This window comes from Anoplophora glabripennis, unplaced genomic scaffold (genome assembly GCF_000390285.2).
Source record: "Anoplophora glabripennis isolate ALB-LARVAE unplaced genomic scaffold, Agla_2.0 scaffold181, whole genome shotgun sequence".
NCBI classification, from domain to species: Eukaryota; Metazoa; Arthropoda; class Insecta; order Coleoptera; family Cerambycidae; genus Anoplophora; species Anoplophora glabripennis.
Window position 1 is genome coordinate 504,261 of NW_019416339.1, and position 19,418 is coordinate 523,678.

A 19,418-nucleotide genomic window follows, 5' to 3' on the forward strand; every position below is an offset into this window, starting at 1 on the left:
TCTATTGTGTCCTCAGTCTCTTTGATGGGCCAGGCTGCGAGTCAGGATCTGGTTGAGATTCCAATATCGAATTGTTGAGGAAGGATGGAGAATGAAGTGGCGTCATTGTTGGCAGTTCATCTTCAAAATCATTCTCCTCAATCAATTTTGATATCTCCATTATGTTGCTACATGTCTCCCCAGAACAATTCAGGCACACTACAGAACATTTGGGTCTGCCTTCTGACATCTACACATTGCTCCACAGTTTCCTTTGCATCGGCAGAATATCAGCTTTAGAAGCTAAGGGGGTGCTGGAGGTTTTGAACTTTGAACAGGCATCAATATTTGTCCATACTTTTTCCAGACCCAGTCTTGAGGGTCGTTGTAATTCCCGAGCCACGACTGGACTGATGATAGACTCGGAGGCTGTGCAAGCGGGCTGTGTCTTGTGTTGGAGGAAGTGAAGACAAATTAAATGTATTCTTTGTCACTGACTTGGCGAATCGTTTATATCTAAGACTGTCAAGAGAATCATCATCTTTATTGCCACCATATAAAGAGATGANGAGACATGCAGCAACATAATGGAGATATCAAAATTTATCGAGGAGAATGATTTTGAAGATGAACTGCCAACAATGACGCCACTTCATTCTCCATCCGTTCTCAACAATTCAATATCGGAAGCTCAACCAGATCCTGAGTCGCAGCCTGGCCCATCAAAGAGACTGAGGACACAGTAGATTGGGAAATATATTTCGATATTTTTAATTACACTAATTATTGTCAGCTAGAAAATGTCCGTGGATTCTGCCTACTAGGGATACGACGTAAAAAAAACGCGCCACCAGACTCTACCTCGTAGGGGGTTGGGAAAAGAGTCAATAACTAATTAACAACATTGCAATGTCAATCATTAAAATGTTTCTTATAAAAGATTAGCGAAAACTATGCCTAATCATTCATATTAATGTATACTTACTAGTACTGGAGAATAGTGTAAGTTTCTCATCGCTGTAAAACCCTAATAAATAAATAAAATTTGCAAAAAGTTTGTAATGGAAATTATTCCTTGATCAAAATGCTCTGAAGTATTTTTTTTGTAAAATGACCAGAAAAAAAGTTATAACGACCAAAAGAAAATTCGTTCCCAAATTTTTATCTATTTTCGTTAATAACTTTGTTATTTTTGGTTCTACGACTAAAAGTTATGGTGCCAAATTTGTAGAGAATTTAATTTAATTTAAAAAATGTGTTTATAAATTTTCTGTGCGACAAATAGTTTGCCCGATATAGTAAGTAGTAGTATAAAAACCATTCGCAGCCCTTTTTACAAGATGGCGGCCGATGCACAAGGGTTGCGATCCCACAAATATGGATTTAACTTTACACTAACCCCTTCTTGACATCCAAAAAATAAAATTGCGTGCTCTGACTTTTGCAACCCCAAATGTAACTTTTCAATGGACTACTATATATGATCAGGAATGAGGCGCTCTGGATACCTTTCTCTATATAACTCTACAGCTCTTCTTGAATTTTGCGACTCGCCATAAATTAGCAACATATCAACTTTTTCTGAATGAGAAAACATTTTGTAAGCACAAAAATTATACGTTTGACGTTCGTATAGAGCAATGACAAGTATTTTGTGACATTTATGCATTTTAAACAACGAACATTCAATTATTTTCCAACGACTACTTGATCCTTTCACCGCTTATGTGAATTTTAGGTGGTATTTCTTTTGATACTCTTTAGGACAATATTGCTTATAACTTTTAAACGGGAAAATTTCTCTAATAAAAGTTTATTAAAAAAAAGAGAGCCTTTTAACAGGAAAAAAATTTAGGTATGTTGCAGGAAAAAATATAATTGATTAGTCGTTTCTGTCAAATCCCAAAGGTAATACTTTCGATTGAAAATGGAGCTTACCTCATCCCATTTAACGTAAGTGTCCCAAATTTTATTTAATTTTTTTGTATCCTGTAGGCCTATACTATCGAGTTTGAGACACCCTGTACTCTTGATTCATTCCACTAAACCCCTTAAATTCATCCAGTTTGATTTTCATCAACTTATTGATCCTAATAATGGACATTTCGATATAGATATACCTACAGTGTGGCTCATAATAAATCAGGATTCCTTTTTTTGTTGGGACGCACGAATTATTTTATATATTTATAATGTCCTTCCAAATGTACTTTCTGAATAAATGTAGGGTGATGGAACATAGTTTTGTTAAAATAACTTTCAAACTGCCTACCTACATTTACCTACCCTTGCGTTTTGGAAAAAACTTTATATTATACGAGATTATTTTGTCAAACAAACGAAGACACTGTATATACAGTACATATTATTTTCCTTCGAGAATCCGTCTTTAAAAAGGATCCATTTGAGGCAACATGTGCATGCCAAACTGTTTGCTTATTTTGAAGTAGTTAAAGTATTGGATAATTTCATACCCACGTAGTTTAGGAGTGGCAGATAAATGAGGAAAATCTTGAAAAGTTGTTCCGTTGTTCGTTTAATAAAATAAAACTTGTAAAACTTCCACATTTTTATAGGCCATACTTACATTTTATGTTTTGGTGAACACAATGTCTTCAAGTAGCAAATGAAAGAAACTAATATTTTAAGGGTACAGTTTGTGAAAAAACATGCACATAAACATATTACTGACCGTTTTTCTAAACGATAAATTAAGTTCGCTATGGCAGTGCAAATATAATTATGTTCTTACGTTAGATTCACTGGTCGAATATTTTCTATGGTTTGAAACTAGTCCTATGCTACCGTTTAATTATTTGAATTATTTGAATTATTTCAATAATTTTAAACCAGGGCTACAAACATATTTGCACTTATACTACACGTACTGGGTTAGCTTCTGTATTTTGTAAGTATCCCAGGAGATTATATGCTTATAAATAAAGCTGTGCCTGAAAATATGTTGCCGGAAAAAATATTTAATGCCACTGGGAACAGCGCCTTACTCTGTTTTAGTATGTATAATCTAGGGTCATGTAAGTATACTGCTATGTTAATAAATCACGACGTTGTTACCCAGTTATTTTATTCAAATGGAAGAATTAACTTTTTCAGAAATATTTGTACCATTTCTTTCAAGAACTAAAGGGAGTAAAAAATTTATTTTTATTAATTATTTATATACCTTTTATTTAATCACTCTCAGTTGCATTACAGGGTGTAAGAAGTTTGACTGCCATTACTTCAACATGAGATAGAGTAATCATAAATGAACAAAAAAGTTGTATATCACAGGGGAGTAAGATTAATAGTTTTCAAAATACAGCGAGTATTAATATTGGGAAGTTTCATCACAACGTGACAACAGCGCTTAACTTAACGCTACACAGCTGGTGCAGACCACGTGCGCACGCGGCATTTTTGTGCTAGAATAACAAAATGTAAACAACTATTGTGAAACATTTAGTAAATTTCAAAACAATTGTTTTCCAGTTTTTAAATAAATAAAATAAAATGTATCGATTTTGTAGTACGAAGATAGTGTTGTGCTTAAATTTTAGTTCGAATTTTAGTAATTATGAATCTCTTAAAACAGGAACTTAACTTATAATCAAATTATGTATTTGAAAAATATGTAATTAAAGTACCCAAATATTCACGTCATCCAAATAATCATACGTATTAAAAGTAATTTAGATACTTACCAAAAAGTAAAATTCAGTATTTTTTAAACGCACATGTACGAAACAAACTACAACATATGCTCAAAATGTCCACCATTTTCGATGCACGCAGGACACCTTCGAATCCAATTTTCGCGCACTCACTGGAAAACACCTCAAGAAAAGGAAATAGTGGTACGCAAAAAACACTCAGACACGGTCTAATTCCAGATACCAACTGAATTGCGTATTGCTGGTTGGACAGCTTAGTACCTCGTGTTATTATTATCAAATTTTAAATTTATTACAACGCTAATTATTTTTTAGAATTAAGCATAAAGAAGTTCAAAAATGTGATAAACATTTTATTTTATGGTAATCTATGCACGCAAGTTGGAAATTTTTATAATTTTTTTCTCGGAAATGATTGAGTTTAGGACCCATGTCATATGAGGATGTTTTGTTTATTTTAATGTATTCTATCGTCTTTTAAAATTAAGTCAGTCAAACTTGTAACACCCTGTATCTGTAATCAGTACCAAGATTAAATGTTATCATGTTTCATTCTGAAAGGACTTTTTTATTTGATAAAGTGTGATTAAGTGAGAAACCCTTTAAATGATAGCCTTTAAAATTTAGAAAGAGAAACAAAATATACTTTACTTTTGGTAAGAAGTTCAAGGAAATCCTTTAGATGATCTGTATCAGTTTTTAGTTGTCAATATAAATTAAATAAACCCGCTGCTATATATAAATAATTTTAAAGTTCAATTTAAAATAGGTAACTCTAAGCTTTTCAAAGGTGTCCTTTGAAAGTCCTTGCTACTTAAAAAAAATTTTGAAGTGTTTCAAGTAGAGAGCGTGCCATTGGAGATAACATTTTTACATCAAAATATGCTTTGATCAAATAAAAAGCGATCTCTCCGAGAACCCTTGGTAACACTTAATTTTTACACTGAAATATATATTTAATCTTCTGTAAACTAAACCGTCAAAGAAAAAGTAAAATATATAGATATAAAAAATAGATGCGTTCACCAATACGGCCAGTGCTTCTATTACGTAACTCAAGAAACTTTTGAACTGATCAAAGTTAAAATAAAACAATTTCTAATTCTGACTTCGTGAATACCTCATATACAATCTTATGGAGTACCACATTAACCTTTTTATACATCTTTGTTTTAAAAATAAGGCAACAACTTTACTCCGTTTCTGAAACTAGATAGTTCTGTAAATTACTTAGTCTATTCAAGGATCGGATGAAATTTTATACTTTCGGAAAGAAGATATTTAGGGGGTGATATCTTAATAATGTTTCAGTTGAAGTCGCAATGAAACAAGTATTTCTAAGTTATTTTACCAGCAGGATATATTATAATTTACTACTTTAAGGACAATAAGAATATTTTTCAAATGCTAACATTTTCTGGGTCGTCTCCAATTTTTCTATTAAAGTGTTTTTCAAAATATACAGGGATGGCCAGAAGTACGGAATAAAATTAATATCTTTTGAACGAGTTAATTTTTTTTAAAACGCCGAAACACGTTAACTGATTTTGATTTTTTCCCATCTTTCGGTTATATAATAATTAATTTTTCTTCAACCCCCTAACCCCCAGCTACCCCTACTTTTTTTTTCAAATGGAAACATAAGGCATGAGGGGGCTCGTTGAAAAGCTTATAGAAAACCGAATCCAGCCATACCAAATAAACAAGTTTTATTTTTTCAATAACAAGTTTTTTTTCATTTAGAAATTGAAACAACTAGATAATTTACAAAAATAAACTCAATGTCGCAAATGCTGAAAATGTCCTCCATTCACTATTTGGCATTCTCCAAGACGATAGTAAAAGCTGTCCACAGCATTCTGAATGACTTCAGCTGGTAAATTATGCATCTCCGCCCTAATCTTGTTCTTTAAATTCTCAATATTATCCGGTCTGTCCTGGTAGACTCTTTCTTTCAAATATCCCCAAAGAAAATAATCCAGGGGTGTTAAGTCGGGGGATCTTGGCGGCCATTCAACTGTACCCCGTCTACCAATCCAGCGATTTGGAAACATTTCATCTAAGTATCTTCGAACATCAATACCAAAATGTGGGGGAGCGCCATCTTGTTGGAACCAAATTCTTTCATTCGGTATATCTGGATCAATTTCATGAGGGAAAATCACAGCTAGAGCAGGTATCAGGTCAAATGTTAGGAAATCCAGGTAGCGTGCGGCAGTAAGATTTTCTTCAAAAAAGAATGGGCCCAAGATTCTGTTGTTGATGATACCTGCCCATACATTAACTTTTTGTGGATGCTGCGTATGCGATTCGCATGTCCAGTGTGGATTTTCCTGGGACCAAAAGCGATAGTTGTGCCTGTTAACCACTCCATTTAAATAAAACGTAGCTTCATCCGAAAAAAGTACGTCTCGTTGAAAACCATTATTGTCGTCACACCGTCTCATCATTTCCTCACAAAATTGTAATCGCCTATCATAATCGTCTTCCAAAAGCTCTTGGACAAGACATACCTTATAGGGGTGGTATTTCTCTTGTTTCAGAAACATTCGAATTGCAGTTCGAGAAGCATCGTGATTGCGGGCCAATGAAACAGTTGAAGTATGAGGATTTTCAACAAGTTCTAATGCAATGTCTAATTTCTTTTCTTCATTCAAAGCACGTGCCCGTCCAGTTTTGGGCAAAGTCTGTACTGTACCGTGTTCCTCAAATTTGTGAAATATTTTACTAACTGTCCCTTGCGAGATTTGGTTTTCGGGATATTTCGCATTAAATAAATCGCGCACTTCAGCCTGACTTCTTATTTTGTCTCCACATCCAAGCAATATCAAGATTTCGATGCGTTGCCTTTCCGACAATACCATTGCAATTCAGTAAATAACTTGATTTTGACACAATAGTAACGTTTTGAACTCCAATTTACAACTAAAGCGAAAAATTAACCAGAAAGCCTGACAAGTAAGTGGTGCCAAAAAACGCAACATAAAAAAATATATCTTTTTTGCGTTAGCAGTTTCAAATTATTTATTTCATTCTGTGCAAATTCATGGAGGATAACACAGAAGATAATTAAATTTTATTTAGGTGTATTTTAAGTAGGTGTTTTATACAACACTAAAAACCTTGCTATTGAAAAAATAAAACTTGTTTATTTGGTATGGCTGGATTCGGTTTTCTATAAGCTTTTCAACGAACCCTCTAATGCCTTATGTTTCCATTTGAAAAAAAAGTAGGGGTAGCTGGGGGTTAGGGGGGTTGAAGAAAAATTAATTATTATAACCGAAAGATGGGAAAAAATCAAAATCAGTTAACGTGTTTCGACGTTTTAAAACAAATTAACTCATTCAAAAGATATGAATTTTATTCCGTACTTCTGGCCATCCCTGTATGTAAAATGTTTAACACTTACTTCGCTTTTTTTTCGATAAAATCATGATGGAAAATGTCCTTGATAGGGCACGTCATGGCGAAACTGAAAATGACAGCCATTTGCAAGATATCATTTAAGAAATAGAATATATCCTTATTTCCAATCCAAACAATGTATCAAATGTTAAAAAAATTGAAAATAAATTAAACAAGTTATGTAAACCACAATGGGTGCCAACCTAAGAAGTAGATACTTTACAACTATTTATTATTGTTTAAAATTAATTAAAAAATAATTAGCGTACAAAAATAAGTTTATAACTTTTTTCTAATACTTATCTCCAAATAATTTCAAAAGGTTTTAGGTAAATCCATGCTTCCCATAATTATTTCGAAATAATGCGTAATTTTAAGCCATCTTGACTCCACTAAAAGTAAAGACACAGTTATTAATTTTATTTATTATTTTCGATATTTGTTGTTCTTTAATGTTTAAGTGAATAATCGTTAATCCTACGATATTAACAAGTTTCCTCAAAATGCTTAAAGGTATTGCTATCAGTCTGCAAGGAATAGAGCTGCCAGGCTAGAGTTTGCCAGAGCTCATTTGACTTAGACTGAAAATGACTGGAAAAAAGTATTATTTAGCGATGAAGACCCGTAAATCAGAGATTCAATCCTGCTTATGTAACACCAACTGTTAAGAACTGTACTTTTATGCGTATATTTTTCCTTAAACGGAATAGGTCCTGTTCATTTCATTGATGGACTTATGGATCGTTTTGTGTATTGAGATATCCTTCAGAATGTTATTATGCCATATGCAGAGTGGGAAATACCTCTGAGATTCATATTTCAGCAGGACAATGATCCTAAGCATACCTCGCAGCTTGTGAAAGATTGGTCTCGTGGCAATAATGTACGAGTTTTGGATTGACCATCACATCACCTTACTTAAATCCCATTATGAACTTGTGTGAAGAAGTAGAAAGGACAGAAACATTCAGAAAGAAGCTTTACGGAATAAAATTATTGAAATTTAGCGAAGTATACCAGAAAACGGTATCCAAAAGTTAATCTTGTCCATGCCTAGAAAGTTATTGCAAATAATGGTTATGCAAACAACTATTAATATTTAAGTCTTAAATTGGAATTATTTAGTTATTGTTAACAGATTTGTCAGATTTTTTTGTTAATTAAATAATGTTGCTTTACTTTTGTCCTATTACTTTATAACCCAGTACCTAATGGTATTAATGTATAATTTTTTCTGTTTATTATGGGCGACAATTACATTTAAGATTTACGAACCATTCGGATAAAAGTTTATTTCTTGTTTTCTCCCGATTTTAAATTTATAGAAAAATGAAAAATGCAAAATTGGCAGTTGTTGCTTTACTTTGCCCATAATGTAGATAGTCTTAGTAAGATCCCAGGAGTTTACGACCGAATAGTGTCCCAATCCCTCTGAAACACCCTGTGTAAATTGTTTATCCAGTTATCAAAGGCTGCTTCCTTTGGGCCGCATTTGGCAAAATATTTATTTTAATGTAATTTGCTCAAATCTTTTACACGCTGTTACGTGAGAAACCCTGTAAAAATAACAGGTGTTGTCCGATTTCCCCTCGCAGCAGTTGTATGAAAAGTATTATGAACTTCTCTTCGTTTTTAAGTGGTTATCGTACAGTTTTGTAATTGCCCATAGCATTGGCGCGTTACGGAACTTTTCCGCATTTGTATTCTGCAATTGTAGCGTAGTGGTATCCTGGAAAGCGAAGGATAACCGAGGCTACTAATTTGCCGGGCGTTTCTCTGCAGATGCTGCGAAAATGTGCTACTCCGTTGGGATAAAATCGATTACAGCGATATAAATTTGTGTTACACCTGAGGTGTCACTTACTGTTAATATTATTTATATAGTTATTCAAGATTATACTACTATAAAACTGTTACCATATAATAATACAAACATAAACAAAAAAATAGTATTTTTGTGTCTCTTGTGAAAATATGTTAGTTTATCATTTTAAGAGCCCCCTCAAAAAATCAGCTCACAAAATCATACACAAAACATATGGAAATTGAACACTGGTCAATTTTTATGAAACATTGTATTTTGATAACCCTCGTCAAGCTGATCAAAAGACACAATGAGCACAAAGCCCTACAATCCATTCCAATCCCTCAAAATCACCCCCAAAGATCAGGGTAATGAACTTGAAAGATTACAGGTCAACTGGCTTACTACTGTAGTCGAACCTACACATACCTATACCATAACTAGACTTAAGACTATCAATGGGCACCGAGCCCTACAACCCCCACCAACTCCCCAAAACCACCCCAAAGGTAAGGAGATGTACTTGACAGATTATTATCGGTCAATAAAACTACCGAAATATTTTACTACTGCAGTCGAACTTACAGCCACCCAAACTGCAACTAGGATTAAGATTACTATCTCCAAAAGACAACCCCCATCCCTCTCCCTCTCCACCAACTACCAAAGCCTGTCATGTGACTTTCCCTGCTTACCGGTTGTGTTTAATCGTAAATTCCATCTCAAGCCACCTAAACGATCAATACTCTATACTCTCCGACGCTGACCCCCGACAGTTGAACCACCCACCCCCAACCCAAATCCCACGGTTGGGGTCGGACCAACCCCAGTTCTTATTGAAGCCTGACATGACCTCCTTGCTTTGACTTATGAAACCATTTAATCTTGAATTCCATCCTACAGCCATCTTATTGTTCAATACCATTTAACCCACAAAAAGTACCAAAACGTGCCATAAGATTTTTTGCTATTTGTGGGATTGCAGTAATAAAATATTTCGGTAGTTTTATTGTCCGATAATCTGTCAAGTGCATCCCCATGACCTTTGGGGTAGTTTTGGGGGATTGGTGGAGGTTGTAGGGCTCGGTGCCCATTGATAGTTTTAAGCCTAGTTATGGTATAGGTGTCTGTAGGTTCGAATACAGTAGTGAAATATTACGGTTGACCTGTAACCTATCAAGTTCACTACCCTGATTTGGGGGTGGTTTTGTAAGGGGTTGTAGGGCTTCGTGCCCATTGAGACTTTCGATCAGCATGACGAGGACTATCAAAATGCGAAGATTCATCAAAATTGACCGGTGTTCAATTTCCATGTTTTGTGCGGGGTTCTTTCCAGAATCGTAAAAAAATTGAATTTTTGTTTATTTTTTTTTTTCTAGTTATTTTATCATTTTCGAGCGACCTATAAAAGTAAATATAAACGAAGTAATATTTTTTTTATTGAATTTGATGAACAAAAGAATAGAAATAAATCACGAGGCACTTAAAAAATTTCCCGAGGCAAAATTTACTACCGCACTGTGACTATCAAATATTTATAATTTTTTAATTTTTTAAAATTTGTGACGTGATTTTTTCTGAAATTTTCAGAATCGAAATTTTTTTCAACCTAGAAAGTGATAAAATAACGAGAAAAAAAATTTTTTTTTTAAATTTCAATTTTTGACAATTTTGGAAATTTTAAAAAATCTTGAGCGACCTCCAAAAAAATTTGTTTTGAGATTTTTTGAGGGGGCTCTTAAAACATGATAAACTAACATATTTTCACAAGAGACAGGAATAAAATATTCGTTTTTTTGGGCCACCTTAATAAACATAAATTTAGTTCTGTAACGGTTAAACACAAGCCATATTAAAACGTCAATAGAAATGGTAAATGATATTATTTGCTATCAGACGTACTAAAATAATAAACTAGAAACTATTACACAATGAGGTAGTTTTGTTCAATTGTAAAGAAAATTAATACGCTTGTTTCTAAAAAAAATCATTTTTTTAATATTTTTCACAAGGAATTAGTTAATCTAAAGGATTTTTTTTCTTATTTTATTTTCTGTCTGTGGAAATATACAAAAAAAAATATTTTAACTTTGTAATATCAAAGGATTGATACATTTTAATAAAGTACCTACTTGCATGTTATATTATATATTATATAAATTTTTCATAACTTGTTTATGGAATTATCCTTTAGAATATTTATATCTAATCTAACGATAATGATGTATGCATAATTTTATTTGAGGAAAACTAAGAAATAATGCTATACTTAACTAATTTTGCATTATGTGTTGATGATCTAGAAAGTATTATATCCTCTGACTCAACTCTCATAAAGCCTAATAGTACAAAGTACCTATGAATAAATAATAAATAATTACTACTAACTCTTCATTCAGCTTTCATAGTACCCACAGTAGTAGGTCACTCTGTGCTAGTAGGTGCAAAGCAAGGTTTTACACCAGTACGCAATGATATTTAAGATGTGACATGTGACATATACTTTATAGATTATATCTCACACACCCGTGTTTGTAGACAGACATAGAATTAGCTAAATCGTTTATCGGTTGTTTCACCATTGGCATTCTGGCGAGAACTAATATGTTCGTTTTTGTCTGGTGACTCCCCTGACGAATAATCTTAGCTACTTACTAGATATTGGGAGTGTAATTCTATGCTAGTTAGGAAATATAGTCCGTGGAGTAGTTGTTTTCCATAATATCGTTAGTTAATAATTTAGCATTAGTTTAAATATATACTCTCTCCTTCATTTAATCAATAGTAGTAAAACTGAAACTATTATGTTTCTAGAATAATGAAAAATAATTTGATAAAAAAGTTATTACATTTTTGTAAGTGGTTTTATGTTCTACTATTTTATTAATTTTTATAAAAAAATAAACATTTTTAACAAAATAAATTTGTTCAATTAGATGACTGCGAAGTTACCTTCTTCTAACACCGAAATTCATTTATCAAAAACAATTCAAGGACCTAATTGTATTTTAATCATTTCGACGTTCAGAATTTTGTTTGCGAAGAATTAGTATTTGTTCTATTCTACATCAGCAATTAACGTCAAAATTTCGTTTCTCTCAAATTCATTAAAATGATTTACTAGTGCCTTCCATTGCTTCAATCGAAAATGTATTCTCGCCTGTAATAAACAACTCTACGGCACGTTCGAGATGACAATTGAGAAATATAGCACTTGTTTGAATCAAATTACGAACACCACTTCTGTAATAAATTTGAGAACTTTTTTATATCGAGAAAACTTTCACGATACAACAGCTTCTCATGGAATTTTTATAAATCATGGGGCTATGACCCTAAATGTAAAAGCTTTTAAGTATAAATGAATTTTTTGATTTACTTCCATTTTATATATTACTTATAACTCTTCGGCATTGTTCGACATCTATTATACATATATTAATTAGTACTACTTCCAGTATACAGGTATCTTATGTATCAACCAATTTACTAATATACAGTGTGTAAGAAGTTTGATTACCATTACTTCAGCATGAGATAGAGTAATCATAAATGAACAAAAAATTGTATATTACAGGGACGTAAGATTAACAGTTTTCAAAATACAGCGAGTATTGATATTAGCGTGACAACAGCGCTTAATCTAACCCTACACAGCTGATGCATACCACGTGTGCACGCGGCAGACTTGTCCTACGGAAAAAAATGTGAAACATTTAGTAAATTTCAAAACAATTGTTTTCCAGTTTAAAAAAAATAATAAAATAAAATGTATCGATTTTGTAGTACGAAACATAGTGTTGTGGTTAAATTTTAGCTCGAATTTTAGTAACTATGTGTTTCTTAAAACAGGAGCCCAACTTTTAATCAAATTGCGAATTTGAAAAATATGTAATTAAAGTACCCAAAGATTAATGTCATNATATTGTTCACAAGGAATTAGTTAATCTAAAGGATATTTTTCTTATTTTATTTTAAAATTTAATTTAGGTGTATGACGTCATTAAACGAAAAATTAAAAAACAAACAGTAAATGTCTGTTGGCATACTGATAAGGTGGCTTAATTATAAATGATTTCTTTATTGATTTTTTTAGGTAGGATTCTATAAATTTAATGATTCCGCATCACCCGCTAGAGATCGCTATGGCCTCGTTGATAATTAAAAAATTGTTATATTATTATCGTATTAAAAATAAAATATGTTACTTTAAAAAACATAGTAGCTTGTTTCCGCTGCTGGCTGTAATTTTTCAGAATAAAGCTACTGAATGTAGGGTTAATATTTTTTGCTGTTGTTCTAGCAATATTTCTAATGAAACTAAAGACTTCCTTATATAACTGAACGCAGAAAAAAAATATCTTCCAGAATTGATAAAAAAATATATACTGTGCCATTTGAACAAAAACAGTTGACTATAGCCATTTTGACACATGTTACCATGGAGACGATCTAATAATGATATTTGAATGAGTTTAAGCGACGATTTAAAAGTATATAGGGTTTGTTATGGCTATTTCTTAAAATAAAGGAGATACGAGACCGCGAATATCAAACTGAATCACCCGGTACATGAAGGGTATCTTTTTATATAAACTTTCTTTAAAAAAATTAATAACAAGAGCGATGTAGGAACCCCTTAAATGGGGGATGGTGGATACAGCGTTTTTAATATCTTGAATATCCTTCAAGATATCAGACATATATATTTTAAAAGTACTATAGTTTTTCGCGTTATGTCGTTGTCTATACAGGGTGTTCTACAAGCTCTATGACAAACTTTGACAGATAGCTGAATTAACTTTTAACATTTTAAAAAACATAATTGCATGTTTCAATCAAAGCAGCTTGATAAATAAAATTGAAGAATATCTAGATCTAATTCAAGGATATGTACACAAAACTGATATAATTAATTTAGTATTAGTTTAAATACGTACTGTTCTCTTCATTTAATAAGTAGAAATCAATTTAGCGTCCACAGCAAAAACTACTTCATTTCTAAAATAATGAAATAAACATATTTCTAGAAAAATAAATGTATTCAACTATAGGACTTAACTCTTTCATCATACTATGCAGTCTTAATCAAGAACTAAATAAACAGGTGAAAAGAATAGGAAATATAATTGTAAATGTATAAAAATGTCATCAAAGAAATACTACAGAAATATATCTTAGAGCGAAGTTGTTGTCTGTGGAAATATACAAAAAAAAATATTTTAACTTTGTAATATCAAAGGATTGATACATTTTAATAAAGTACCTACTTGCATGTTATATTATATATTATATAAATTTTTCATAACTTGTTCATGGAATTATCCTTTAGAATATTTATATGTAATCTAAGGATAATGATGTATGCATAATTTTATTTGAGGAAAACTAAGAAATAATGCTATACTTAACTAATTTTGCATTATGTGTTGATGATCTAGAAAGCATTATATCCTCTGACTCAATTCGCATAAAGCCTAATAGTACAAAGTACCTATGAATAAATAATAAATAATTACAACTAACTCTTCATTCAGCTTTCATAGTACCCACAGATTAGTAGGTCACTCTGTGCTAGCAGGTGCAAAGCAAGGTTCTACACCAGTACGCAATGATATTTAAGATGTGACATGTGACATATACTTTATAGATTATATCTCACACACCCGTGTTTGTAGACAGACATAGAATTAGCTAAATCGTTTATCGGTTGTTTCACCAATGGCATTCTGGCGAGAACTAATATGTTCGTTTTTGTCTGGTGACTCCCCTGACGAATAATCTTAGCTACTTACTAGATATTGGGAGTGTAATTCTATGCTAGTTAGGAAATATAGTCCGTGGAGTAGTTGTTTTCCATAATATCGTTAGTTAATAATTTAGCATTAGTTTAAATATATACTCTCTCCTTCATTTAATCAATAGTAGTAAAACTGAAACTATTATGTTTCTAGAATAATGAAAAATAATTTGATAAAAAAGTTATTACATTTTTGTAAGTGGTTTTATGTTCTACTATTTTATTAATTTTTATAAAAAAATAAACATTTTTAACAAAATAAATTTGTTCAATTAGATGACTGCGAAGTTACCTTCTTCTAACACCGAAATTCATTTATCAAAAACAATTCAAGGACCTAATTGTATTTTAATCATTTCGACGTTCAGAATTTTGTTTGCGAAGAATTAGTATTTGTTCTATTCTACATCAGCAATTAACGTCAAAATTTCGTTTCTCTCAAATTCATTAAAATGATTTACTAGTGCCTTCCATTGCTTCAATCGAAAATGTATTCTCGCCTGTAATAAACAACTCTACGGCACGTTCGAGATGACAATTGAGAAATATAGCACTTGTTTGAATCAAATTACGAACACCACTTCTGTAATAAATTTGAGAACTTTTTTATATCGAGAAAACTTTCACGATACAACAGCTTCTCATGGAATTTTTATAAATCATGGGGCTATGACCCTAAATGTAAAAGCTTTTAAGTATAAATGAATTTTTTGATTTACTTCCATTTTATATATTACTTATAACTCTTCGGCATTGTTCGACATCTATTATACATATATTAATTAGTACTACTTCCAGTATACAGGTATCTTATGTATCAACCAATTTACTAATATACAGTGTGTAAGAAGTTTGATTACCATTACTTCAGCATGAGATAGAGTAATCATAAATGAACAAAAAATTGTATATTACAGGGACGTAAGATTAACAGTTTTCAAAATACAGCGAGTATTGATATTAGCGTGACAACAGCGCTTAATCTAACCCTACACAGCTGATGCATACCACGTGTGCACGCGGCAGACTTGTCCTACGGAAAAAAATGTGAAACATTTAGTAAATTTCAAAACAATTGTTTTCCAGTTTAAAAAAAAATAAAATAAAATGTATCGATTTTGTAGTACGAAACATAGTGTTGTGGTTAAATTTTAGCTCGAATTTTAGTAACTATGTGTTTCTTAAAACAGGAGCTCAACTTTTAATCAAATTGCGAGTTTGAAAAATATGTAATTAAAGTACCCAAAGATTAATGTCATCCAAAAAGCAAAATTCAGTAATTTTTAAATTAAAGTATATGCTCAAAATGTCCTCCACCATTTTCGATTCACGCACGACTCCTTTGAATCCCATTTTCGCGCATTTGCTGGAAAACAGCTCAAGAAAAGGAAATAGTGGTACGCAGAAAACACTCAGACACGGTTCAATTCCAGATACCAACTGAATTGCTGGACAGCTTAGTACCTCGTGTTATCCGCCGCGCCGTTGTCACATTGCTCGATATGAATTTTATCGAATTTTAAATTTATTACAAAGCTAATAATTTTTTAGAATTAAGCATAAAGAAATTCAAAAAAATAATAAACATTGTATTTAATGGTATTCTATGCACGCGGTTATGTTAATATTCTAACACCCTGTAGATACAAAAATGAAACTTGATACAATTAAGAACAATGTAATTTTTATGATCGTTGAAAAAACATTAAATAATTATGTATAATAACTTATATTTTTGTTAAAGTAACTCTTACATTTTCATTTTAAGGTGGCCATATCCCTGGCCGAGAAATGGTGAAATTTCTGGCATTTTTAGGTACTGAAATCTTGAAAAGTAAAACGTGTAGAACAAAAGTACGCACAAAAATAAAATCCTTGATGTTTTGTTTATTCATTGTTACCATTTAAATTTACCCAAATAAAATAATAACTAAAAAAAAGCGTTTGTAAAACATGCGTTTTTTGTTATCCTAACCCCACATTTTAAGAATTATTTTCACGTACTTATAAATAAAAGTAAACAATTTTATATGTAGGACTAAGCAAGTAAATGTTATTAGAATATTTACATGTGGAGTTATGTCTACAAAAGTTAGTATTTTCGTAGATTTCAGTACCTAAAACCTTGATGGTTTGATCGTTTTTTGCACCTGTTTATTCGTTTTACTGCGGCGTCTTTGAAAATACTCAGGTGGCATGACATAACATTCCTATTATTTGATAAGCTTTAGATTATTCAGTTATTAAATGTTTGAAATTATTTGTCTTTGCGGAAAACATTATTTAAAGAATATGGGGCCCTTAATAAACTTAGTTGGTTTTTAGCTACAACCTGAATAATATTCCATATTTGAGTTCTGCATTTTTTGACTCGGTTTCTACCAATGTATAAAATGCATTATGTCTTAATTTAGAAATTTTGAGACATATATATGTATAAAAATAGTTTCCTATCCCCTCTTTAAAATTATATAACAACTTCATACATTTAAAAGCTGAAATAGAGCAATTTATTAAATACTTTACAGGAAAATAGTAAAAGGATCTTACATTTTTGTAGTAGTAAGTAGTAGTGAGAACTTAGTTTCTGTTGGTAAAAATTTGTTTTATGCTTGCTGTATCTTCCTTTTTCTAACTATACCTACAAACTCAAATTAAAATAATGCTGAGGTACGAACACTTCCATAAGTTGAATTCTTCATAAAATGTTATATACCTACATATAAAGTAGTTAGCATAATTATTTTACAGTTTTTCGTGTTTAAATAACGTTACTGTGGGGCAGCGATAACGTTTTCTAAGATTCAGATTTAGAAACTGCATTACACTGTAAAAAAATTTCACTCAAATTTCACTCAATTTTACTCGATAATGAATTTTCTGTCCACACCCGATTGAGTGAAATTTTCACTCTATTAGTATAAGTACAACTGAGTGAAACTATCAGAAATGAGTGAATTTTACTGAAATACGAGTTACTGCTAACTATAAATTGAGTGACTTTTGACTCTATTCTGAGTATATGAAACCAATTTAGAGTTGACTTTTTCTTTAATGTGATTTAAATTTAACTACTATTGACTCATTTTTTAATCAGACTTGGTTTTTAGTTAACTAAATATTGAGTGCAGAAATAAATCACTTGTAAATGATTAATTATACAGTGTTGAAATTAATTAGACGCATACAGCGTGTTCTGCAATGATGAACTTTCAAATTAGGGGAGATATTGTAGAAATAATGTCTCAAATCTACAATTTTTTTTGATAGTATATTAACCCTTGAAGTTAAGAGATGAAAATCGGAATTTTGTAATAACTTTTTTGTAATTTATTAAAGTATCATTTTTGCGAAAAAGCCATGTTATTTGAAATTAGGTCTACTAATGTGTACAATTTACTTAATAAATGCTTACATATTGGGTGGTTTTGCACCACTTTATATTTTCTTGAAATTTTAATTTAAATCATTGTCATAAACTCCTAAACAGTCATGGAGGTTTCAACACAGATTTGTTTTAGAGACAATAATTTAGGTCTCGATGGGTTCACTGATCGGATAAATAGATTGCCATGCTATTGTACGTTACAAATACGTAATTATAGATAACAATTTAATTACAAGAATCAATGTTGTTATTTATTCTTGTGATTTAATCCGTTTATATCACCAAAAATTAATCGAGACGTGTCTTTAATTATTGTAATTAAATCACTGCATTCAAATCCAATTTTCACTAGAATAACCAGATAAACTGATACTTGTCCAACTCCAAAGCACGCCATACTGCCATCTACCACTCCACGGTCACGAGATAACCTAATGGGACGATGGGAACAGACGAAGACAATGGATCTGGATATGAAATAGCGTGGGATCACTCAGTAATGAGGACATTTACTCTTAATTTAGGTATAAATGCACCAAATACGAGTTTACGTGAAGAATTCATTTAAGGAGTACCTATATTTGAGTGAAAGTACTCAGTTTCAGTTTAAATATAATCATAAATGAGTAAAATGATCAAGAAAATGTACTCAATAATTTCACCCAATGGATTCACTTCGAACGTTTATTGCTTTCACTCACATCGATTTTTATACAGTGTATATTTACATTGGCAATTTCGTTGTCTTATTGGGTTATTAAATTAGCAATGCCAACAACGACCAATAATAGTGTTTGGACTCTTAAGTGTAAACTTAGTACCCTGATTTAATCACAATGACACACCAATTAAATATGTCACATTATCGACGAAATCTAATCTGAAATTGTATATTTCTTCTGGAATCATAGAATCGATTGAGTCTTTACAGCTTTAAAAATAGTTCTAATGTATGTAATTCGACACAGTAATTCGAAATAAAATAAAATAAAATGTACATATATTGAATTGTTATTATTAAACATTTTATGAAAATACTTAAAAAATTTAATATTGGGACGTTTTGTTGGCAACTGATAAAAGATTCTATATTTGCCGATTTAAGGCCGATTCTCATTAGACGAGCAAGAAACCGGATCGGCAACGGAAGGGCACATACTCGGCATGGGCCGAGTTTTCAGAGACAATTCACACTGCGACAGACATGCCGCAGGTAGTAGTTCCCTAGCTCTGTGAAATAATGTTCACGACTTCCATTTTGGTAAAAATTGTTCTAATCTTAGATGAAGAAGAGCAAGAAAATAAAAATTCCCGAAAAAGAAATAGACGTTTTTTTAAATTACAAAATTCTATTGTTAAGAAATTGTG